The sequence below is a fragment of the Caretta caretta genome, chromosome 14 (genome assembly GCF_965140235.1).
Source record: "Caretta caretta isolate rCarCar2 chromosome 14, rCarCar1.hap1, whole genome shotgun sequence".
NCBI lineage: Eukaryota > Metazoa > Chordata > Testudines > Cheloniidae > Caretta > Caretta caretta.
In genome coordinates, this window is record NC_134219.1 from 35,197,480 (window position 1) to 35,221,512 (window position 24,033).

General features: G+C 51.7%; 1 pseudogene; it reads right to left on the reverse strand.

The window, feature by feature from the left end:
• The window catches only part of LOC125621471 (von Willebrand factor A domain-containing protein 5A-like), a 276,958-nt pseudogene that overhangs the window by 252,029 nt on the left and 896 nt on the right, over nucleotides 1–24,033 (reverse strand).

A 24,033-nucleotide genomic window follows, 5' to 3' on the forward strand; every position in this document is an offset into this window, starting at 1 on the left:
CCCTCGAGGAGCTTCAATCTCAGATTCTGTCCCTATTGCCTGCTTTGACCAGCCGATCTCACCCCAACACATCCCTCAGTTGGTCGCAGTGGTGAGCTCTTTCCCTCTTTTTCTGGATTAGCCGCCAGCATGGGGACGGGATCCTTGTGGGCAAGGAAATGGAGAGGCATGGGGGTCACTTGCAGAGGCATGCAGAGAACTTGCAGAGTTGCCTGTTAATGCATCTCCTATGGGGGAGCACGGTAGGGTACCGTGCACTCAGGGGCACCATTTCAAATTTTGGTGGTGGCGGGGAGGATAATTTTACCATGATTCAAAGGGCTACTTAGGCTCCTGAAAACTCTAGTGTTTTGGCAGATAACTTAGCAAAGAGCTGACAGGACCACTTGCCAGACTGCTTTCCGGGGAAGACAGCTATAAGAATGGATCCAGGGAATGGTTCTGTATCTCTGAGCTGTTTGGACACTTTCAGGGAACACTCCAGGTGCAAGACAGAGATCCCCAAAGTTATCCTGGGGAACCCTGAGAGACTTATGGAAAACTAGCAGATACCACATCTCTGCTGACACTTTGCACTGACAAACTTGGACTGTCCGAACCTGTTCATGTATTTTACCTGCTTTAACCTCTCAAGAACTTTCATCTATAAAAGAAAGAAAATTAAATAAATGATGTAGTTACACCGATATAGGGCCGTAGCCTAAACCCGACCTCAGAGTTGTCCCATTGAAATGGAATTATCACAGCAGTCATTAAAGTGAAACATGCATGTAAGGGTTTCCAGGGCCGAGATTAAGGCCACAGCACAGGAGAGGGGCAGACGCAAGAAGAGAAGAGCTGTGCAAAAACTGAAATACCACTTGGAACCTGGCCCAAACAATGCATCATGACAAATAAACTCCTCTTGTTTTGCAGTAATAGAGCTGGTTCAAAATGGTTTTACACTCACAATGCAACCTTTTAATTAGAAATGCCACTTTGGATTACATTGATCATTTGGAAAAAGTTCCCTTTTTAAAAAAAACATTTTGGATTTCTCTGCCCACTTGAGAGAGAACGTGGAGTTTTTCCCACCAAAACTAAACAGAAATTTGATCATTAAAAACATTTGCAAATAAGTTAGAAGAATATCGGGGTGGGGCGGGAAGTGGTTTCTTCTTCAATTTTCATGACCGTCTCCACCCCCGCTATTTTTGACCAGTTCTAATTATGAATAAATGTCTGTCTGTCCATGAATGATAAATATGTCTGCTTCTGAAACATTTACAAACAACGGCTCTCATCAGGAGCCCTGAGGTCACATTACTCAGAGAAACACCCAGGCCTGCGGGGTTCACATTCACAAAGCCATAAACCGCCCCAGGATGGGAATGTCACACACAACACAGCGTGAGTGGCCCGGGTTGGTGAGGTGCATGTTTTGCTGTTGCTGGCAAATTGTGCTTTTGTGAGGTGAGGGGCGGGGGGGAGTTATATTTGAAAGGAGTTCTTCATCCTCTCCCACTCTCAGCCAGGGGTGCCGGAACAGGGGAGACCAGGGCCCACCACTTTTTACTGGCCATAAGTGTGAGCGACTGGATGAGGGGGGACAGATGGGAGCCGGGGGGGGGCGGTGTTTTGGGGGCAAGGGGGGGCATGAAGTGGCAGCTCAGAGAGAAAGGCGGCATGAGGGGTGGCCTCGGAAAGGGGCGGTTTGAGGGGGCCGGACCTCGAGGAGAAGGGGTGGCACAGGGGCTGGGCCACAGTTTGGGTGACAGCAGCCCCCCTCCCCCTTTTAGGAAGCTTTTGCCCATCTTGCCCTCATCTCAAATCAATTTGTTACAGTAGGAAAACTTTGAGCAACAAGGAGACTCAAAGACCCACAATATAACCGCTAAAATCCTCACCCACCCCTAGAGCTGGGCAAACAGAATTTTTTGGTCGCTGACAATTCCAAAAAAAAGAGATGGAAAAAAACTGGTTTCAGGTTGAACAAAAGTAACGTTTTTCCAAATTTTTGATGAACGAAAAAGCTTTAAAAAACAAAAACAAAAAGACCCAGGAACATTTCCAGGGTGGTAACTTTTTGAATTTTTTTTAAAAAACTAAAGGACATTTTTAAACAAAAAAATTGTTTCAAACTGAAAAATCAAAATGGTTTGTTTGGAAAGTGTCTAAACGAAATGCTTTGACTTTTTAACAACTGAGGGGAGGGGCTGGATGTGAACAATTCAGCAGAATGCATATGAATTCGCAAACTGCTGAACCTAAAATAGGTTTAGATGAAAGTTTCGCCCAGTTTAGTCCCCACCATTGAGGGGCATCGTAGGAGGGATCAGCTCTTCTAGCTGGTTTCCCAGACCAAGTCTGTCTCCATTTAATGGGTCCCTCCCCCCCACTCCGGTTAAGGGTTGCCAATTTTAATTGGACCTATTCCTGAAGATTTTATCACGACATAATCTTTAATTAAAAATTAATCTTTAATTCCTGCAGACTCCCGGTCATCCTGGAGGATTGGCAATGCTACTCCAGTTTCCTGGACCACACCCGTGTCCCCACCTAATGGATCCCTTCCTCTGGGTTCCTGGGTGAAGCGTCTGTCCGCCATTAGCAGGTCTCCTTCCCCATTCTCCAGGGCTGGGTCTCGATTCCTGTTTCTAATTCCCTGGGCCTAGTCCCCGTCCCTGTCAGACACTGCGGTGAGCTCAGATTCCTGTGAATCCTGCAGACTTCCAGGCTGCTGGGAGGGATGAGTCAGCAGCTTCCTGAAGACGAGTTGCGAGTAGGCAAACACTTTCCCTCTACCTTTCCAAAACCCACATAGGTACATAGACCAGCACCCCTACCACCCCCACCACTCCACGCACCATGAGATGATTCCAGGACGCTGGCTCTGAAAAAAAAGAGAGAGAAAGGCCCCATGACTAAGGGAGTCCGTTAAATCATCCCACTGCTGCCATGAGGATCCCAGAAGATGAAGACGTTCCTGGGATACAGTAAGAGCTGAGTTGGGTCGTGTGCACATGGTCACCACTCAGAGTAGCGGGAATGAGATCTCCAGGCTCATTATCCCCATCGGCCAACGTGACGGAGGGAGAAAGGTGAGCCCGGCAAAGCAGCCCCTGTTCCAGAGTCTGGGAACTGTGATTTTTAAGATGCTCCAGGATGGGGTCCCTCAGGTCTTAAGGTTAGAGGGGAAGGTTATGATCATGTACTCCATCGTCTCCTGAAGCGTGGGGAAGGGCTAGCCATGGTGGGAAGAGTGGGGTTTGAAGACGAGTACATGAAAATGGTGGGGTGGGGTCGCTAACACATTGCTGGTGGGTGAGGGGCACGATCGGTTTCTTTGCCTTGAGGAGGGGGCTCAGCTTTTAAAAGTTTTGGGAACAATAATTTAGTCTGACCCCTGGCATAACCCAGGCCAGAGAATGTGGCCTACTGATTCCTGCACCCAGTCCAGTGATTTATGGCACTGACTTGGCATTGAGAGGGATTTTATCATACGCTGAAATCCAGCTGCAGAAGGGAAAGGGCATTAGAAGCTGAAAGACCCCAGAAGTGGCTCTGGTTTTCTACTCAAAATAACCACCCAGGGCTGATTTTCCCCAGCCCAGCACCTTGCAGTCATGCACCCAGCGCCTAGTGACTTCGGTGTGCAGGCAGGCTCCCAAATCCAGACAGTGGCACTTCACATCCCCATTGCCCTGGCGTCAGGGACTGCCCTGAGCTCCCATCCTGCAAACACGTACGCACCTGAGCCCTCCCACTGCGATCCAAGGCTACTCCTACGGATGGAGTTAAACACATGGCTAAAGCGTTTGCAGAGGTTCCAAAGAGCTGAGGCTCCGTGTAAAAGGAACATTACTCCAGTTATTCCAATTTTGGGTTGATGAGATGCTCCTGCCCGCCCCTCCTCCCCCCCTTCACAGCTGAGTCTCCCACCCAGTGGAATTCTCCAAGGAACTTCCCATTCCAAGAGACAGAGGTGCCTGAAGTGGCCATTAGCCTCTTAAGTCTCTTTGGGAATCCAGCTCTAACCGTTCATCGGGACAAGTCCTCAGCTCCCTGCAGCTGTCCCGTTACCCAGGTTGCACGGTGCAGGTTTTCTCTCACCCATCAGACTTGGTTTTTTAAGGAAAGCTGAGATGCAGGAGATCAAGGTGGCGCTTCCAATGAACAAGTACCAGGTCACCCACCCCATGGGATTCAGCCTCGTATGGTCCTTGCTCCAGACCCCCTAACTCTGTGGTTCTCAAGCAGGGGTACAGGTATCCCTGGGTACACAGAGCTCTTCCGAGGAGTAGGTCAACTCATCTAGATATTGGCCTCGTTTTACAACGGGCTACATAAAAAGCACTAGCGAAGTCAGTGCAAACTAAAATTTCAGACAGACACTGACTTGTTTATACTGTTCTATACGCCACACACGGACATGTAAGTACAATACTTATTTCCAAAGGGTTTATTTTATAATTGTATGGTACAAATGAGAGTCAGCAATTTTTCAGCAATAGTGGCTGTGGCAACATTTGTATTTTTAGGTCTGATTTTCGAAGCAAGTCGTTTTTAAGTCAGGAGAAACTTGGGGTACGCAAGACAAATCAGACTCCTGAAAGGGCTGCAGTGGTCTGGAAAGGTTGAGAGCCACTTCCCTAACTCACCTTACAGCCTGGGACGTCTTCTCGACTGACGCTCCGCAGGAAAGTTAGAGATGAAGGAGAACACCAGAGCCCAGCTTCCCATTAGCGGGAGGGGGAGGAAAGACTCACCCATGGGCCTTTCCTTATTACAGGGACCCACAGTGACACGGACTCTCTCTCACTCTGCAGCTTCTCAGGCTCTGCTGATGGGAACAGCTGCGGGTGGATAAAAGGCAGCCAGGTTCGGTCTGAGACGTGTGCCGCGGAGCTCAGATGGATCTGCCAGAAAGAAGCGGCCGTGATAGAAACAGTGCAACTGAGGATCCACATTTGTGTAGCTGTAATGTGAAGTACCCCCCTGTTCAGTCTCCTGGGTAGGGCCCTACCAAATTCACCCACCCAGTTTGGTAAATTTCATGGTCACGAGATTTTTAAAAGTCTTTCCCGGGCTGGAGGGGAGGGGCCCTCTGTCCCCCCTCTCCCTTCCCCCCCTTTCCTGGGCTGGGGGGGCCCTCTGTCCCCCCTCTCCCTTCCCCCCCTTTCCTGGGCTGGGGGGGCCCTCTGTCCCCCCTCTCCCTTCCCCCCCTTTCCCAGGCTGGGGGGGGCCCTATGTCAACCCTCTCCCTTCCCCCGCTTTCTCGGGCTGGGTGGGGGGCCTGTGTCCCCCCTTCTCCCTTCCCCCCTTTAATGGGCTCGGGGGGGACCTGTGCCCCCCTCCCTTCCCCCCTTTCCCAGGCTGTGGAGGGCCCTGTGTCCCCCTTCCCCCCCTTTCCCAGGATGGGGGGGCCTCTGTCCCCCTTCCCCCATTTCCCGGGCTTCGGGGGGTCCCTCTGTCCCTCCTCTCCCTTCCCCCCCTTTCCCAGGCTGGGGGGGGCCCTCTGTCAACCCTCTCCCTTCCCCGGCTTTCCTGGGCTGGGGGGTGGGCCCTCTGTCCCCCCTCTCCCTTCCCCCACTTTCCCGAGCTGGGGAGGGGCCCCGTGACCCCCTCTCCCTTTCCCAGCTTTCTCAGGCTGGTCGGGGGCCCTGTGTTCCCCCTTCTCCCTTCCCCCCCTTTAATGGGCTTGGGGGGGGCCTGAGTCCCCCCTCTCCCTTCCCCCCCTTTCCCAGGCTGTGGAGGGCCCTGTGTGCCCCTTCCCCCCCTTTCCCAGGCTGGGGGGGGCCTCTGTAAACCCTTTCCCTTTCCCCCCTTTCCCGGGCTGGGGGGGGCCTCTGTCCTCCATCTCCCTTCCCCCCCTTTCCCAGGCTGTGGAGGGCCCTGTGTGCCCCTTCCCACCCTTTCCTGGGATGGGGGGGCCCTCTGTCTCCCCTTTACCTGCCCCCCTTTCCCGGGATGGGGGGGCCCTGTGTCCCCCCTCCCTTCCCCCCCTTTCCCGGGCTCGGGGGGCCTCTGTCCCCCCTTTCCCTCCCCCCCCTTTCCCGGGCATGGGGGGGCCCTCTGTCCCCTTCCCCCATTTACCGGGCTGGGGGGGCCCTGTGTCCCCCCTCTCCATTCCCCCCCTTTCCCTTGCTGGGGCGGTGCCCTCTGTCCCCCCTCTCCCTTCTCCCCTTTTCCCGGGCTGGGGAGGCCCTCTGTCCCCCTTTCCACCCTTTCCCTGGCTGGGGGGAGGCTCTGTGTGCCCCTTCCCCCTCTTTCGTGGGCTGGCGGGGCCCTCTGTCTCCCCTTTACCTGCCCCCCTTTCCCGGGCTGGGGGGGGGGCTGTGTCCCCCCTCTCCCTTTCCCCCTTTCCCCAGATGGGGGGGTCCTGTGTACCCCTTGCCCCCCTTTCCCGGGCTGGGGGGGGCCCTGTGTACCCCTTCCCTCCCTTTCCCGGGCTGGGGGGGACCCTCTGTCCCCCTTCCCCGCTTTTCTGGGCTGGGGGGCCCTCTTTCCCCCTTCTCCCCTTTCCCGGGCTGGGCGGGGCTCTGTGTCCCCCCTCCCTTCCCCCCTTTCCCTGGCTGGGGGGCCCTCTGTCCCCCTTCCCCGCCTTCCCGGGCTGGGGGGGGCCCTGTGTCCCCCCTCTCCCTTCCTACCCTTTCCCAGGCTGGGGGATTTTCAGGGCTGTACACTGGGGGCCGGACTCAGGCGCCGGGGCACACGCTCCCCTCTGGAGCCCGGTTAAGGAGAGACGCCCTGGCAGTTGTGGGGAGCCGCAGTGGATCCTGAGCAGCCCCCTGCCCAGTGTCCCAGCCCCCCACCCAGGGCAGGTGGAGGGACCCAGGCTCCCCCCAGCTGCCAGCGCTGCTCTCCCTGACCCGGTTCCGGCCCAGCCATGGTAAGAGCCAGGCGGACAGCTGTGTGGAGCTGCGGCAGACCCTCTACCTGCCCTGGGTGTGGGGCCCGAACAGTCGCTGGCCCCTGTCCCGGCCCCCCAGGCACCGCCCAGGGCAGCTCACAGCTGCCCGTCTGCTCTTACCGTCAAAGCCCTGCACGGATACAAAATTTGTATCCGCATCCATGCTCGTATCTGCAGAAATGGTCCATGGATAAAAAGCGGATACCCGCGGATTTGCAGGGCTCTACTCACTTTTTCTCCACTGCACTTTGATCAAGTCCATTCATGTTAAATCAGGCTTCCCTTTAGGGTATTGTAACAGATGTCCCTCTCACCTTGGACCAGCCTGAACCTGACCCCATGTAAACACCATTGGATGGACATTTAGTAATGCGGGCAGTTGTAGCAACCATGCTACAAGCCTGAAGACCCTTGCTGTAGGTATTCCAATGGTTAGAGCCATGTGTCAGTCATGTCCATCGAACACTCAATGGACTGACCCAAAAATGACGCTCACAATCAGGGATCACAAATTTTAAGGCACCTTTATTCCCAATCTGGCTGAGACACAGCAAAAGATACAGGTTAGTTAGGATGCAGGGTACTTCAATTAAAGGGGTTACACTAAACAATATCAAACCGTGAATAACATGAGGGTATAACACAAGTAGTTCTAAGCCCTGTAGCCCCACATGTTCCGACTGATGACAGATATCTCTGGGTAACACCCAATATAATCCCCAGGAGGGTGAGAAATTAAGTTAATAAAAAGATCTATCTAGAATTTATTTAGCCATCCTGTAGCATTTCATAGCTATTACATTTCTATTAAATTATATTAAATTTCATAGGATGATTCAAACAAACCTGGAGAGAGGTAAAAATTTTCTATTCGATTTTATAGGAGTTCATAATGGGGAAGATGTTGACAAAGAAAAATTAAGGCAGAATATCAGGAAAAACTTGCTGATGGTGGGATACCAGCCTAAAGGATGAGGTGAAAGTCTTGGAACATTTAAAAATAAACCAGCCAAAATGTAAGCAAATGTACAATAGGGAACAATCCTGAAACAACAGTGAGATGGAGTAAATGAGAACTGCTGCATTAAGTCTTTTCCTTCTCGACCTTATCAGTTTATTTAAAGCTTCAGAATACACCCCATTCACAAGTGTGTTTGGGGAGTACATGGACTGCCCTGTATGTATGTCCTCAAGCAACTAAGGAGTACAAGTGAGATGCCTGGCAACTTGGCCAACACACTAGGAATTGAATCAGGAGCCTCTAGAGGTGGTTCTCGGGCTGCCAGCTGCTTGCAGCCCAATCAGCACATGGCTGCAGCCCATGTGACACCCTCAGGGCCATACAGGTAATATATCGTGTGGATGCAGCCCACCTAACACAGAGAGAGCTGCACATGTGGCCCACAATGGAAAATACTTTGAGAACTACCGTGAGCTAAAAGCATGAGCAACTACAGCTTGAGCTAACGAGCCAGATTTCTGTTACAGACTTCTCTCTTCTGATTGGGCACACAAGGGCGACTGCGATACAGGACACAGTCACCAGTGGGTTACACAAGTTACATGAGTAAAACAAAACAAACTCAAATTACAATCTGATCATTCATCCTTTTATTACTCTCATACATTTCTCTTAGACCCAGACAGACAAGAACTGATATGGAACTCTGTCCCCATTAATTCACATTAGGGTGAAGTAAACAAGTATGATAATGTGCATCACAGCAAAGGATGCACATTATGAAAAAGCAAGTTCTAAAATTAACAAAGCAGTACAGAGAAACATGGAACACTTTTCCATGGATACACAAAACCTCTCTTTTTTATCAAGAGATTAGCTTACAAAATGTCTGCTTATCAGCAACAGAGAATGAAACAGCTTCTTTATCTGTGGACTAGGTGATGCTGGAAAACAAAACAACAATGGAATTCTTTTTTTAGCACTTTAACTGTTCAATTCATGCCTAACCTAAAACTTGATGACTAGCAGAGTGATTTATCATATTGATTTATTCAATGCTTTTAGGAAAACCGCCAGTCTGAACACCAACCTCACTTCATCTGAGTTTCCCTTAAATTTACAACACATTGTAAGAAAAAGGAAGGTCATGGACTAATGGACAACTTCCTGTCCAAATAAAAGACTATGCTGTGGATCTAGTGCAGGAGGACCTGTGAACTGTTACATCCAGACGGTATTAAAATGTACTAGAAATATATCTTTTAAAAAAGCATAGAAAAACAGTAGCTTGATTTTCAAATAGTCTCATTCCCAGTCCAATCAAACAGTTTCCTGGAGGTACAGATGCTTTCATACTCTGATGCCATAACTTGGATCCCTCAAATGGATTTTGCTGTCAGCCTGAACAAAATTATGGAATAACTACTTTGTAATGAGCTGGCCATTCATGCATTTAGTGAAAGAAATTCTTCCTCTATGAATTGGCAATGGGGAAATAAGCTAGATGTTCACGCTATTGCTATGGGAGAAAATTGGCCGCTTCCCAAACTACTTTGCTTTCAAACTAGACCACTTTAGCAGTCACAATGCACCAGAGAAATGTGCTTGAATACAGTGTGAGAGACTGTCATGTCACTAACCATACATTACTATTAAAAATGTAATACTTCTCTATGAATTATTTAAAATGTTAAAAAGCAAAACAGACTGTGGGCAGGGTGTACCAGGCCTTTGTGGCTCCCTTCTGGAGGCTCCTCTGCTCTGCTGCACTCAGCCTCCGGAGCAGTTCTCTGAGAGGAAAAGAGCAGCAAGTGTTAAACCTCCAGCCTTGCCTAAAGAGACATCCAGAGAGCAGCCATTTTAGGAACCATTGAGAGCTGGTCCTCCAGCAGCTAGAAAGGCTGGGGACCAGTTACAAACAATCAAAGCTCAGCAGGCCAAAATAAAAGGAGCTGCCTGGGTTTAGCAATATGGTTCCTGGCTGGAGCCAATGGAGCAAGGTGGGATGTTCCCTATGCCACAGCTAAAGGAAATGGGCTGGGCCGGGCTGGGCCAAGCCTGGATCTGTTTCTGGTCACCCATGAGAGTAGGAGTGTGGAAGGAACCCTGCTGAGTTAGTTCCACAAAGGGAGTTAAGTCGCAGGTGGGTAAGAAGCCATTTTTGTTATAGTTAATCCTGAAGGGCAAGGAACTCTTTCTATTGGAGTTTGTTGTACCCTAGAAGGGGTTGGACAGTGTGAGCCAGCTAGAAGCCTGAGGCCACAGAGGCCAACTGATAGCTTATAGGAGACTGAGGGAGCTTAAGAAAACAGCAACACTCAAAAAGGCCACCACACAGACATATGTCCATGTCTTTTTAATGGCAGTTTTCAGAAGTATTCTAGATATGCTTCATCAGTTGAGGTAATTGAGCTGGATTCTCTCCTGAAGCTGGAAGAAGGAGGAGGTACCAAGGAGATGGCTCAAGCTCTCTGAATCTCAAGGCCATCTGTAGCCCCAACAAGAGTTGGAGCCACTTCTAGGCAGCTCTTAGTTGCACCACTGATGCACCATCCTTAATGGACCCCATACCAGTGCAGGATTGCTTTGACATGGCCCTTTCTAATGAATCAGCAGGTGCAGGACCTGGATCCAACACATTTTCACTTACAGGCAATTCCCCTCCAACAGAGCCATTTTCCAGCCTCTTTGTAACTCCTGAGTGGTGAAAAGATGCCAGCCCTAAGTAGAGTTTGCAGCCCATTATGTTCAAATTGGATTATTCCAATTCTCTCTGTGTGCAGCTGCACTTGAAAACTGCTGCAAAACTCCAGTTGGTTTTGCTTCTGGAATCATAGACTATCAGGGTTGGAAGGGACCTCAGGAGGTCATCTAGTCCAACCCCCTGCTCAAAGCAGGACCAATCCCCAACTAAATCATCCCAGCCAGGGCTTTGTCAAGCCTGACCTTAAAAACCTCTCAGGAAGGAGATTCCACCACCTCCCTAGGTAACCCATTCCAGTGCTTCACCACGCTCCTAGTGAAAAAGGTTTTCCTAACATCCAACCTAAACCTCCCCCTCTGCAACTTGAGACCATTACTCCTTGTTCTGTCATCTGCTACCACTGAGAACAGTCTAGATCCATCCTCTTTGGAACCCCCTTTCAGGTAGTTTGAAAGTACCTGTCAAATCCCCCCTCATTCTTCTCTTCCACAGACTAAATAATCCCAGTTCCCTCAGCCTCGCCTCATAAATCATGTGCTCCAGCCCCCTAATCATTTTTGTTGTCCTCTGCTGGACTCTTTCCAATTTTTCCACATCCTTTTAGTGTGGGGCTCAAAACTGGACACAATACTCCAGATGAGGCCGCAACAATACCAAATAGAAGGGAATGATCACGTCCCTCAATCTGCTGGCAATGCTCCCACTTATACAGACCAAAATGCCGTTAGCCTTCCTGGCAACAAGGGCACACTGTTGACTCTTATCCAGCTTCTCATCCACTGTAACCCCTAGATCCTTTTCTGCAGAACTGCTGCCTAGCCACTTGGTTCCTAGTCTGTAGCAGTGCATGGGATTCTTCCGACCTAAGTGCAGGATTCTGCACTTGTCCTTGTTGATTCTCATCAGATTTCTTTTGGCCCAATCCTCTAATTTGTCTAGGTCCCTCTGTATCCTATCCCTACCCTCTAGAATATCTTTCATTCCTCCCAGTTTAGTGTCATCTGCAAACTTGCTGAGGGTACAACCATGCCATTCTCCAGATCATTAATGAAGATATTGAACAAAACCAGCCCCAGGATTGACCCTTGGGGCACTCCGCTTGATACCGGCTACCAGCTAGACATGGAGCCATTGATCACTACCCATTGAGCCAAACGGTCTAGCCAGCTTTCTATCCACCTTACAGTCCATTCATCCAACCCATACTTCTTTAACTTGCTGGCAAGAATACTGGGAAGACCGTATCAAAAACTCAGGATATGCTTCTAGGGGCACAAAGCTCTAAAGATATAGAGCAGGTTGCACAGAGGAGTCAAGAGGCCAGTGAAGAAGCTTGGCAACATGTGACCTCCAGAAGAGGTAAGCGGAATGTCCGGGTTCCAGTAACACAGACACAGGTAACTAACTACTTTCATGTTCTCTCCACAGGTACCGTTGCGGAGAGTGGACCAGATGATATGTCTGGGGCGACAAAGCAGAAGGAGACTCCGCTGGTTGGAAGGCATGAGATGCGATGTCCTGAGGTTGGGGGTTCCACGACCACCACTCCCAAGAGGAGAAGGCGGGTGGTGGTGGTCGGGGACTCTCTCCTCCGGGGTACTGAGTCATCTATCTGCCGCCCTGACCGGGAAAACCGAGAAGTCTGCTGCTTGCCAGGGGCTAGGATTCGCAATGTGACGGAGAGACTGCCGAGACTCATCAAGCCCTCGGATCGCTACCCCTTCCTGCTTCTCCACGTGGGCACCAATGATACTGCCAAGAATGACCTTGAGCGGATCACTGCGGACTACGTGGCTCTGGGAAGAAGGATAAAGGAGTTGGAGGTGCAAGTGGTGTTCTCGTCCATCCTTCCCGTGGAAGGAAAAGGCCTGGGTAGGGACCGTCGAATCGTCGAAGTCAACGAATGGCTATGCAGGTGGTGTCGGAGAGAAGGCTTTGGATTCTTTGACCATGGGATGGTGTTCCATGAAGGAGGAGTGCTGGGCAGAGACGGGCTCCATCTTACGAAGAGAGGGAAGAGCATCTTTGCCAGCAGGCTGGCTAACCTAGTGAGGAGGGCTTTAAACTAGGTTCACCGGGGGCAGGAGACCAAAGCCCTGAGGTAAGTGGGAAAGCGGGATACCGGGAGGAAGCACAGGCAGGAATGTCTGTGAGGGGAGGGCTCCTGCCTCATACTGGGAATGAGGGGCGATCAGCAGGTTATCTCAAGTGCTTATATACGAATGCACAAAGCCTTGGAAACAAGCAGGGAGAACTGGAGGTCCTGGTGATGTCAAGGAACTATGACGTGATTGGAATAACAGAGACTTGGTGGGATAACTCACATGACTGAAGTACTGTCATGGATGGTTATAAACTGTTCAGGAAGGACAGGCAGGGCAGAAAAGGTGGGGGAGTAGCACTGTATGTAAGGGAGCAGTATGACTGCTCAGAGCTCCGGTACAAAACTGTAGAAAAACCTGAGTGTCTCTGGATTAAGTTTAGAAGTGTGTGCAACAAGAGTGATGTAGTGGTGGGAGTCTGCTATAGACCACCGGACCAGGGGGATGAGGTGGATGAGGCTTTCTTCTGGCAGCTCACGGAAGCTACTAGATCGCATGCCCTGATTCTCATGGGTGACTTTAATTTTCCTGATATCTGCTGGGAGAGCAATACAGCGGTGCATAGACAATCCAGGAAGTTTTTGGAAAGCGTAGGGGACAATTTCCTGGCGCAAGTGCTAGAGGAACCAACTAGGGGGGGCGCTTTTCTTGACCTGCTGCTCACAAACCGGGTAGAATTAGTGGGGGAAGCAAAAGTGGATGGGAATCTGGGAGGCAGTGACCATGAGTTGGTTGAGTTCAGGATCCTGATGCAGGGAAGAAAGGTAAGCAGCAGGATGCGGACCCTGGACTTCAGGAAAGCAGACTTCGACTCCCTCAGGGAACGGATGGCCAGGATCCCCTGGGGGACTAACATGAAGGGGAAAGGAGTCCAGGAGAGCTGGCTATATTTCAAGGAATCCCTGTTGAGGTTACAGGGACAAACCATCCCGATGAGTCGAAAGAATAGTAAATATGGCAGGCGACCAGCTTGGCTTAATGGTGAAATCCTAGCGGATCTTGAACATAAAAAAGAAGCTTACAAGAAGTGGAAGGTTGGACATATGACCAGGGAAGAGTATAAAAATATTGCTCGGGCATGTAGGAATGATATCAGGAGGGCCAAATCGCACGTGGAGCTGCAGGTAGCAAGAGATGTCAAGAGTAACAAGAAGGGTTTCTTCAGGTATGTTGGCAACAAGAAGAAAGCCAAGGAAAGTGTGGGCCCCTTACTGAATGAGGGAGGCAACCAAGTGACAGAGGATATGGAAAAAGCTAATGTACTCAATGCTTTTTTTGCCTCTGTCTTCACTAACAAGGTCAGCTCCCAGACTGCTGCGCTGGGCATCACAAAATGGGGAAGAGATGGCCAGCCCTCTGTGGAGATAGAGGTGGTTAGGGACTATTTAGAAAAGCTGGACGTGCACAAGTCCATGGGGCCGGACGAGTTGCATCCGAGAGTGCTGAAGGAATTGGCGGCTGTGATTGCAGAGCCATTGGCCATTATCTTTGAAAACTCGTGGCGAACGGGGGAAGTCCCGGATGACTGGAAAAAGGCTAATGTAGTGCCAATCTTTAAAAAAGGGAAGAAGGAGGATCCTGGGAACTACAGGCCAGTCAGTCTCACCTCAGTCCCTGGAAAAATCATGGAGCAGGTCCTCAAAGAATCAATCCTGAAGCACTTGTATGAGAGGAAAGTGATCAGGAACAGCCAGCATGGATTCACCAAGGGAAGGTCATGCCTGACTAATCTAATCGCCTTTTATGATGAGATTACTGGTTCTGTGGATGAAGGGAAAGCAGTGGATGTATTGTTTCTTGACTTTAGCAAAGCTTTTGACACGGTCTCCCACAGTATTCTTGTCAGCAAGTTAAGGAAGTATGGGCTGGATGAATGCACTATAAGGTGGGTAGAAAGCTGGCTAGATTGTCGGGCTCAGCCAGGTAGTGATCAATGGCTCCATGTCTAGTTGGCAGCCGGTGTCAAGTGGAGTGCCCCAGGGGTCGGTCCTCGGGCCGGTTTTGTTCAATATCTTCATAAATGATCTGGAGGATGGTGTGGATTGCACTCTCAGCAAATTTGCGGATGATACTAAACTGGGAGGAGTGGTAGATTCGCTGGAGGGGAGGGATAGGATACAGAAGGACCTAGACAAATTGGAGGATTGGGCCAAAAGAAATCTGATGAGGTTCAATCAGGACAAGTGCAGAGTCCTGCACTTAGGATGGAAGAATCCCATGCACCGCTGCAGACTAGGGGCCGAATGGCTAGGCAGCAATTCTGCGGAAAAGGACCTAGGGGTGACAGTGGATGAGAAGCTGGATATGAGTCAGCAGTGTGCCCTTGTTGCCAAGAAGGCCAAAGGCATTTTGGGATGTATAAGTAGGGGCATAGCGAGCAGATCGAAGGACGTGATCGTTCCCCTCTATTCGACATTGGTGAGGCCTCATCTGGAGTACTGTGTCCAGTTTTGGGCCCCACACTTCAAGAAGGATGTGGATAAATTGGAGAGAGTCCAGCGAAGGGCAACAAAAATGATTAGGGGTCTGGAACACATGAGTTATGAGGAGAGGCTGAGGGAGCTGGGATTGTTTAGCCTGCAGAAGAGAAGAATGAGGGGGGATTTGATAGCTGCTTTCAACTACCTGAAAGGGGGTTCATCTGATGAAGTGAGCTGTAGCTCACGAAAGCTCATGCTCAAATAAATTGGTTAGTCTCTAAGGTGCCACAAGAACTCCTTTTCTTTTTGCGAATACAGACTAACACGGCTGTTCCTCTGAAACCGTGCATTCCAATGTAATTCCTTGAGGTTTGATGGTGTGAGCTTATAAAAGCTGAACAGGGACAGACCCAGGCTGTTTCCCAATGGGAAACCTCAAGGGAAACTCAGTGTTGAAACAAATAAGACGGATGACACCCCCGACTAAGGCAGAACTGAACCCAGAGACTCAACCTGGCCACTGGGGGCGCTGTACCTCTGCTGGTGTCAGGATTCAGCTGGGAGTTAAAAGCAAGGTCCCATTATGGTCGTTACAAATCCTATGGCTCTTCTTTAATGGGGGAGATCTGAGTCGGTTCAAATGACAGTTCGGGGGACTACAATTTGCCTCCCTCAAATGCCCTGTGAAATTCCAATAGGTGAGTGGATTCTGCTTCAACCATTCCCCTAAGACATCGTCTGCCCATGTTGTGTGCTGCTGAACAGTTGTGGAGTTTCACTCCAGAGGTGGCTGCATGTCAGTAGTGGGGGGAAAGGATTCCCATAAGTACGGCGTGGTTGGTAAAGCACTTTGGGATCCAACCTCTAGAGCAGTTGTATTCTTTATTACACTATTGTCATGATTGTCTGTGCTCCAGCAATGGGAATTCCTCTTCCCACTAGAGGTCACTGCTGCTCCTCTGCACAAGCGGCTGAGAATTACTTATTGTGCTTCGCCTGCACACTCCCTGGGGAAAGGATTGTCTTTCTGTGATGTGTTTTTTATGGCATCTGGCACAATGGGGCCTCCATCCCTGAGGCAGGACTGCAGTGGAAAGAAATAGGGTAGAGCTGAGAGGTTCCTGTCCTGGATCGGGTTAGAGGTTGGTCTAGGGATGCTGCGCACAGATAGTAAGACAATCTCTGCCACAAAGAGCTCCCAGCCTGAACATCTGATGTGAAACGGGTGGAGAGAAAGAGGAGGACGGCAACAAGGAAAGAGAGAGACCAGCTGGGTAATTCCTGTTCCTAGACTAACTTCCACTGGTGGAAGATACAAACTCGGAGCTCCACAGAGCTCATCTTCAGGGCTGGGGGAGGACATCAGAGGAAACCCGAAGCAGAGCTCTGTGGCGCTCCAGAGTTTGTACCTTTCACCACCAGAAGTTGGTCCAAGAAAAGCTATCAGCTCCCCGCCTTGTCTCTCTCACATTCTGGGACCAGCCCGGCCACAACACCCCTGCCCCCGAGAAGGGAGAGGAACCCGGCCATCGGGGTACAGACAAAGGCAGCCACAACCTGGGTCTTGCACCCACCACCTGGGAGAGATGAAGTGAAAGAAGACAGGGGCGCTGGGGGTGTACAGCGCATCACAACGGCACCCAGAGCATTCAAGCAGATTTAAAGGTGTCTTTCCCCCCGCCCCCCCCAACTTAAACATCACCCTGGCGGCGGAACATTGTTCTCCCGCTGGAGTTACGAGCCGAGCGAGCCCCCCCGCCCCAGCCCAGCCAATGCAGGGTCAGACACCGTCTCCCCTTCACCCAGAGAGCTCCCCGGCCACACGGCCTGTTCGCGGCTCCTGCTCTCAGCCCCCGAGGGGCTGAGCTTCTCTCGCAAAGGCTCCTGCAAAGACCCCGGCTACCCTGTCCCCCAGGAGCCTGCCCCCCCCAGCTGCCGTAAGACCCCCCCCAGCCACGAGCATGGGACCCCAGAGGTTGGAGGGACCGGGGCAGGAGGCCAAGCGATGCGCGCCGCGCTCTGGGCCAGGCTCCTCGGGAAGGGAGAAGTGACGTCTGCACACGGGGTTGATTTGTCCCCCGAAGGGAGGATTTGCCAGAGAACAGGAGCCCTTTCTGAAAGGCAGGACATCTCGCCGACTTGGGAGCAATTCTGTGTGTTTTACTGGGTTTTCTGGCACGTCTAAAAGCTACTGTTCATTTCCTGGACCCCCCCCCCAAGTCTCTCCTTTACCCAACACCTCATTTTGGGGGAAACGAAAATATTCAAGCTCAATTTGTGGCCGAAGAATGGACACACAATTCAACAGCGGCTGCTGTACAAATCGTACGTCATTCACAGACATTGAGACGCCCTGCTGCCTGCCTGTGGGGGCTGTAACAATAATCACAGGGCTGCGATGACACTGGGATCTTCAGAATAACCCCCCGTCTCCACCCTAACCCCAGTCCCTCCATTGCAGAGCGGGGGGGTGGGAGTCAGGTTCCCAGGGCACGGCTCTGGAGGAAGATCACAGCTTACCTCCTCCAGGGACTCCATGGCTGCAGCAGCCTTTGCAAGGCAGGTCCCTGCTCCATCTCCCCCTCTCTGTGTGTAACCCTTCTGCCAGGCCAAGTTGATAGCAGCAAGGGCCGGGTTCAGTACACCGGGGTTCCCTCTCACTAAAGCAAATGCAAAACTGGCTCGAGCCCCCACCCAGTGACCTGGGAAAATCTTACACACCCCCTGGGCGCCTCAAGGAGGCAATACTTCCCCTCTCGCAAGCACAGAGTCTTGGTGTAGTAGAGAATCTTTAATAACATGAGGCAAACAACATCAGCATTAAATTGGGGAAACACCACGACTAGTGTTCATTAACCAAACCATGAATGCCGACCCACCCCAGAAAAATTGGGCCACATCCTTTCCCTCAGGCTCTTGAGTCCCAGAACCCAAACGTCTCTTGAGTCCAGCAATCCACAAATCACCCAAAGTCCAAAAAAAGTCCAGCCCCGGAGTTCAAAAGTTCATCTGCAGAGTGTTACTCCCCAGTCTGGCTAAAATGTGCCTGGGTGTGGGGGGGGAAAGAGGTAAGGGGCACCTTACGTGTCCTGAAGCTGACTGCCTTACAGGGCTCTGCTCCGCTCCACCACGACCAGCTCCGCTCTGCACAGCTCGCCGTCTCACGCCCGGCTCCGCTCAGCTCGCCGTCTCACGAACACGCCGCTGTCTCACGCCCGGCTCCGCTCAGCTCGCCGTCTCACGAACACGCCGCTGTCTCACGCCCGGCTCCGCTCAGCTCGCCGTCTCACGAACACGCCGCTGTCTCACGCCCGGCTCCGCTCAGCTCGCCGTCTCACGAACAAACCGCCGTCTCACGGCCGGCTCCGCTCAGCTCGCCGTCTCACGAACACGCCGCCGTCTCACGCCCGGCTCCGCTCAGCTCGCCGTCTCACGAACACGCCGCCGTCTCACGCCCGGCTCCGCTCAGCTCGCCGTCTCACGAACACGCCGCCGTCTCACGCCCGGCTCCGCTCAGCTCGCCGTCTCACGAACACGCCGCCGTCTCACGCCCGGCTCCGCTCAGCTCGCCGTCTCACGAACACGCCGCCGTCTCACGCCCGGCTCCGCTCAGCTCGCCGTCTCACGAACACGCCGCCGTCTCACGCCCGGCTCCGCTCAGCTCGCCGTCTCACGAACACGCCGCCGTCTCACGCCCGGCTCCGCTCAGCTCGCCGTCTCACGAACAAGCCGCCGTCTCACGGCCGGCTCCGCTCAGCTCGCCGTCTCACGAACACGCCGCCGTCTCACGCCCGGCTCCGCTCAGCTCGCCGTCTCACGAACACGCCGCCGTCTCACGCCCGGCTCCGCTCAGCTCGCCGTCTCACGAACACGCCGCCGTCTCACGCCCGACTCCGCTCAGCTCGCCGTCTCACGAACACGCCGCCGTCTCACGCCCGGCTCCGCTCAGCTCGCCGTCTCACGAACACGCCGCCGTCTCACGCCCGGCTCCGCTCAGCTCGCCGTCTCACGAACACGCCGCCGTCTCACGCCCGGCTCCGCTCAGCTCGCCGTCTCACGAACACGCCGCCGTCTCACGCCCGGCTCCGCTCAGCTCGCCGTCTCACGAACACGCCGCCGTCTCACGCCCGGCTCCGCTCAGCTCGCCGTCTCACGAACACGCCGCTGTCTCACGCCCGGCTCTGCTCACCCCACCGTCTCACAAATAGCTCCGCTGCACACCAGATCGTCCGGCTCCCCACTACTTGACACAGTGCTCAGTGATTTCAGCTCTCAGTGATTTCAGCTCATAGTAGTGGGAGCCTTAGTGCTGGTGCACCATAAGGCTGAAGTGAATTCAGCACAGTACCTGTAACAAAACTCTTAATAGACCCAAAATTAGCTCTGACATTCCACAGTGGAGAGAGACAGAGGTGCAAGTGGTGCTTCAGGCCCTCACAAAGGGGCCTACACCACCAGGCACTAATACCTGTCTCAAGTCTCTCTCAATTCACAGAGTTTTGGAACCCATGTCCCTTGCCTAGTGAGTGCTACTCAGTTGATGGTGAGTCCTCCATCATAACAAAAAGGCCAAGTACAGTTCCAAGCACAGTTCCCATAATCAGGGTACTAACAATTTATTCTTCCCGCCCCAATAACAGAGACACTGGGGATCCCACAGCAGCCAAAGTGACCATTTGGGCAGCTATGGCCTATTGCTAGGCGGGGTGGATGTGCCTATGCAAATGAGATCAGCCCCTGAAGTTCTTTTCCACAACTTGCCACACCTCACCACCAGATGTCAGGGTGGATCCCACCCTGTCTCTGCTTACATCCTCCCCCCAGCCGAGAATTTGGCGTCCCGACAAATCATACTCCCTTTATACCAACTCATTGGTTTCCTCCAAAGGGCCTCAGAAAGCCCACTTTGGCTTCCACAATCCTGTGTGCTAAATGTATTGGCTCCTCACTAGTCACCCCAGGTGCATCATAAGTTAACCGTTTTACTGGTCTTATCACCCTGTCTCGTCTATTGAGAATCTCTGTTGCCGAGGCAAGGGGAACATCCTCTTGATTGACGGATGGAGAGGCTTCCTTTGAGGGTCTCTTGGCTACTGGCGTAGGCCCCTGCACTCCTAGTTCTAACGCGGGAGGGTCCAAGGTGCCCAGGACATCCTCTACCTGTGTGTCTCCACATGGGGGTCTCATCAGCGGCACAGGGGTGTCAGAAAGGGGCCTAAATAATTCCGCCATAGGGTTTAGGGTGGAAAAGGGAGAACTCTCATTTGGTTCAGCTGGTCGAGACTGAAATCTTGTCTCCATCCCAGGATACACCAGGGTTGTGTCTTCCTCCTCAGACTCACTCTCAGATGTGCAGAATAGGGGTAAGTTAGCTGCAGGGGGCTCACTGTCTGTGTTGGATGGCAGCTTTGGTCTAGCACTTCTGTTCTGCCCGGCTGCCCTGTCATGGCCCATCTCATAAGGGGTGCTTACCAATTCCCCCACAGGGAGCAAAAGGTTTCTATGCACCGTCTTTATTTGCCCTGGACTGTCTTCAGGTTTGATCTTGTAGACCGGCAGATCTCTCAGCTTTTCCATCACCAGGTATGGTATTGCCTTCCATCTGTCAGCTATCTTGTGTTTGCCAGCAATACCCAAATTTCGCAGCAGGACTCTGTCCCCCGGCTGGAGCTCCTGCGATCGCACTCTAGCATCATATCGATGTTTGTTGCGGTCTGCGTTCTTCCGAGCCGCAGCGGTAGCTAAGCGATAAGCATCCCGCAGCCTTTCTCTTAGTCGGGATACGTATTGCTGATGAGTTTCATAGCTATCTCCATCCTCTGATACACCAAAGCACAAGTCTATGGGTAATCTTGGTTCTCGCCCAAACATCAAGAGATATGGGGTGACTCCCGTAGCATCGTTCTTTGTGGCATTGTAGGCATGCACCAGAAATGCGACATGCTGGCTCCAGGTTGCCTTCTGCTCTGGTCGCAAAGTTCCCAACATATCTAATAGGGTTCGGTTGAACCTCTCTGGCTGGGGATCACCTTGGGGGTGATAAGGCGTTGTCCTAGACTTTTTAATTCCTGCTATCTTCAGCACCTCCTTCAGAAGGTGACTCTCAAAATCCCGCCCCTGATCAGAGTGTATCCGAGCCGGGAATCCATAGACTGAGAAATATTTGTCCCACAATACTCGAGCGACGGTGGTGGCCCTCTGATCACGTGTGGGATATGCCTGTGCATACCGTGTAAAATGGTCAGTCACTACTAGAATGTTCCCAACATTCCTCTTGTCTACCTCTACAGACAAGAAATCAATGCATACCAATTCCAAAGGTTTGTTGCTGGTGATGTTCTTGAGATATGCAGCCCTCGTGGGCAGAGTTTTCCTTTGAACACATCGAGCACAAGTCTCACATTTCCTGCGAACATCTTCAGCCATTCGGGGCCAATAGAACCTACTACGAATAAGTTCCAGGGTCCTCTCCATCCCTAAATGCCCAAAGTCATCATGCAGGGCCCTCATGGCCAGGGCTCTGTACTTTTTTGGCAGTACTAGTTGTGCTCGTTGCTTTTGTAAAGAGTCGGTGGTCATTCGGTGTAGCACTCCCTGAATCAGTTTTAATTTGGTCCATTCTCTCAATAGTAGTTTACCCTCCGGGTTAGGTGGGACAACCGCAGCTGGGCTTCGCCCCTCCCTTTTGGCAAGTAGTGTATCACGAATGTCAATATCTTGCCGCTGGGCTTCTTGCCAGTCAGCCGCATTGAGCATGGGCAAAGGAGATTGGTCCAATGCAATATAGTTCACTGAGGCAGAAGGCATGCATTCAGGGGGCAGGCCCAAAGCTTCTGCAATACATCCCTGAAGGCTCTCACAGGCCTCTGGCTCTCGACGACTCACACTGCAAATAGCTCTCACTCCATCTGTGGGTATCACAGCAACTTCTGGAGCCTGCGGACGCCTGGACAATGCATCTGCATCTACATTGCTTCTCCCGGATCGGTACTGAATGCTAAACTCATAGCTAGCCAAGGCGGCCACCCATCTCTTCCCTGTAGCATCCAGCTTAGCACTTGTTAACACATAAGTCAGTGGATTGTTGTCTGTCCACACCTGGAACTGAGCACCATACAAGTAGTCTCGAAATTTCTCAGTGATGGCCCATTTCAAGGCCAAGAATTCCAGCTTGTGGGTGGGATAGCGAGTTTCACTATCAGACAATCCTCGGCTGGCAAAGGCTACAGGTTTATGTTTGCCTTCCACTTCCTGGTACAGGACTGCTCCCAGACCCTCCAAACTGGCATCAGTATGCAGGATAAATGGTTTGCTTGGGTCAGCAAAAACTAGGACTGGAGCATGAGTTAGGCAAGTAATGATTTCTCGAAAAGCCCTTTCACATCTCTCATCCCACCGTGGCCCAAGTGGTGCAAAGGGGCCATAGTTTCTCTGCACAGGAGGCTTTGGGAACCTCCCCTTATTCCTGGTCTTAGATTTGTTCTTGCTGGACTGATGTCCCCTGGTAAGATCATTCAGAGGCTTTACAATCGTAGCATAGTTTTTCACAAACCTGCGGTAGTAGCCACTAAATCCAAGAAAGGTCTTGAGTTCTCTGTAGTTACTTGGACGTGGCCATGTAGTGAGTGCTTCTATTTTATCAGGACCAGTACTCACACCCTCTTGGGATACGATGTGACCCACATACTTCACTGAGGTTCTGCAGAACTGGCATTTGTCAATTGAAAGCTTCAGACCATAATCCTCCAACCTATCAAGCACTTTAAGAAGTCTTTCTTCATGCTCCTCTAAGGTTCTTCCAAACACAATAAGGTCATCCAAATAAACTAACACTTGCAGTAAATTCATGTCTCCCACAACTCTCTCCATGAGACGTTGAAAGGTGGCAGGTGCTCCAGAAATCCCTTGGGGCATGCGTTCGAACTGATAAAACCCTAATGGGCAGATGAAGGCGGTCTTCTCCTTATCTTCTTCTCCCAGAGGGATCTGGTAGTACCCACTTCGAAGATCCAACACAGAGAACCACTGGCTTCCCAGCAAACAGTCTAAGGCATCTTGCACTCGAGGCATAGTGTACTGGTCGACCACAGTACGGCTGTTTAGGGTGCGGTAGTCAATACACATCCGGATTTTCCCATTCTTTTTACGGACTACCACAATGGGCGAGGCGTATGGGCTGCGGGACTCTGTAATGATGCCATTCGCAGCCAGCTCCTGAAGATGATGTCGCACGTCTTCCATCTCAGAGAGAGCAATCTTCCTAGATCTCTCCCTAAAAGGTCGAGAGTCATGTAGTCTGATATTGTGTTCTACTCCTTTTGCACATCCCACATCCCACTCATGCAGTGAGAACACCTTGGATCTTTCACAAAGTTTCTTCCTCAGGCGATCTTTCCACTCCTCGGACACAGGTGAATCTCCAAAGTCAAACTTTGCTGGGTCTATCGTCGGAACTTGCGTTTCACACTGGGGGGTTACAATTGACTCGGGCTCAAAGAGGTCTGCTATTTTTTGTCCTCGCCTCACAAAAATATCACGACTTGTTCCATTAGCAATCAGTATAGTCACCTCTTCCTGGGCTTCAGCAGGTAGGGTTATGACTCCACTAAGAACCAGCACTCCTTCAGGGAGCCCTCCCTCAGTCGGCTGCTCTACCACTGCTAATGTTCTCTTATTGCCTTTCAGGCAGGTACTCATGACAATCACCTCCTTTTCTGTCATTGCAGGCACCACTAAGGGGACCGGGCCTGCGTACCTCAGTGCTCCCACCGGCAAATCAGGCATCACTCTTTTTGCGTCCTCAATTTTTCTGTAGGCTGCGGCACAATGTGTGTGTATCACTAAGGTATTCAGGTATTGGTCCCCTGCTCGCTGTCTGCAGTAATCTGCAAGTACCTTAAAGAGGCTGGAGTTGGTCCCTATCAGCACGGACACATCAGAGACACCTTTAGGGT